Raw genomic sequence first — 2,343 nt, 5'->3', positions numbered from 1 at the left:
ATCTAAGATGAAAAGGCCATTTAGACTCTCATCACTGGAGTTAGAAGAATATCTTTCACAGTAGGAAATATTCCAGTTCATAATGATGTGTGCACCCAATGAAAGATTATTAATTTAAATTCAAGTGGGGCAAAGTTCATAATATAAGATGGACAGTTACTCAGTTGGCAATAGGATTTTACATATTTATTGTACGATTTACTAAAAATCGGACCAATTAGGAACAGAGAATTCACTCCGTATCCTATCTACTGGAATTTCATTCTTAACAGGAAGAATTATATCTAAATCCTCCAGAGTGGAAGAGAATTGCGATCCGATATCTACAATTTTTGTTTGAAAATAATTTGCCAACTGCACTGCATTAGGAAGCCCATTGATTTATAGCCTGATCCAATAACGTAAAATTTTTTTAGTATCAATAAACTTCCTCCCCTATTATTTTCACATAAAATTCTTTCCTGGTTTCTTTCAGTTTCTCTTTATATAACCAGAGATTTTTATTTAGATGACTAAATTCTTTTCTCTATTTTCTCTCTAAATTACGAAGTTTCTGTTCTAATACCAAAACCTCCGAAATAAACCATTTGTTACTAGGCCCATCCAAGTTTGTTTTTACAAATGAAGGAGCTAGTTCATCCAAAGTTTTTATGACTGACAACAGTTCCCGTTATCTATAAAGGAAGAATCTGATAGTTCGTCCAAATTAATTGAGCTACAAAAAATGGAAGCTATCAATTTTCTTTCTAGAAAGACCACTTATTTTACATCTAGCCGTAATTGTAGGTTCTAGTTTAAACCAATTTACATTGAATTGTAAACTGAAGTGATCAGACCAGGTATAATCAGAAATTCTAATACTATTAGTAGATTTAGATTTAAAAAAGAATAAATCTAGATGGCGACCTCTCATGTGTCAGCTGAACAGAAATTAATGAAAAATGAGGGTAGATAGAAATGTAAACACATCTGCCACTTTTGCATCAGAAAATTTTTCTAAATGCAGATTAACATTTTCAATTAAAAAAACACTGAGTGCATTTTTAAAGTTAAATTCATAACAAGTTTCCCTGGCTGTCACCCACTTGCCAGGACAATAAAAAAGGATCAATATTAAATCACCTTCAAGTGAATCATCCTTTAGTTGGAAGGCAACCATTTCCAAATTCAAGGTATGACCCAATGATTTCAACTTTCAAAAATTCTTTTAACAATACCATATCTCGTTTTACTCTGTCTCAAAAGTGATTTAATTTTATATCTTAAAGGACAAATATCTCTCAAGACAGGATCCTCCTCAGGGAAACTCCAACCCCCCTGTTTACTAAGCCACATGGCAATGCCAACACGGCCCATTCAAAGTGAATGGGCTGTGTGGGCATTAACGCACGGCAGCTGCTAGTGTAAACCGGGGGGTGGGAGTGGGGGAGTTTCTATCAGAAACAAACAGCCTGGTTGATTTTTCTCAAGCCAATCCTTAACAAATTGAGTCTTATTACACAGCGATCTAATATTTAGGTAGTAACATGGGATAGGAATAGAATATCCCTTGTTGCTTATTCTTCGTTGCAAAGGGAACAAATTTGAACTATTTATAGACCGTAAATTTTTAAAATGTTTACTTGTCCGAGAAAACTTTGTTCTCTGCAGTACCTAAATGGAATGGGGCATTGCTATTTCACAGTTAGTTAAAAATCTACACTGAGGAATAGACTGAATAGTAGTTCTTAAATGTCTATTTAACATTAAAATAGCAGAAACATAATTATAAGCAAAAGCTTAGGCTTGCCCAGGGCCCACCCTCCTAAAAGAAACAGAAATAAAACCAACAATAACAACTGATCCACTTTTAAATATAGAGTATGTTATCAAAGTAAGGCTGCAAAAATCCAGCTATTAGTGTTAGCCCCAAAATCTCAAAGCTGACCTATAACAACTAGAGAGAAGCCAATTTTCCCTAAGCCTGACACCATTACAAAAAGGCGCTTGTGCAGGAGAAGGCACACAAGGAATGAAGTGGTATCATGAGTAGCTGTAGATAACAGCAAAATTGTTTCATCTTAAAGGTCTTCCAATCTACATCTGAGGCAGGGAACATACAGGGGTCAGATCAAGTACACAATAGAAAATGAACATCATCCACATTCATTCTTCACATTCTGGCAGCATGGTCTTGCTGTAGTGAGAAGTCCAGCGTGTTCTGTAGCAGAATCCATGACAGCTTGGTTCTGGCCGCATGTGAACGTAAGAAGGTTGATTAGAGTGTAATCCTACAATACAGTGGAAAAGATTTCTGTATTTTCTGTATTTTTCAGCCTGATTGTCTTGGTCTCATTATCTCCT

Source organism: Microcaecilia unicolor, chromosome 1, assembly GCF_901765095.1.
Source record: "Microcaecilia unicolor chromosome 1, aMicUni1.1, whole genome shotgun sequence".
Lineage (NCBI taxonomy): Eukaryota > Metazoa > Chordata > Amphibia > Gymnophiona > Siphonopidae > Microcaecilia > Microcaecilia unicolor.
The sequence above is the reverse complement of the archived record's forward strand: the minus strand, read 5'-3'. Positions refer to the sequence as shown.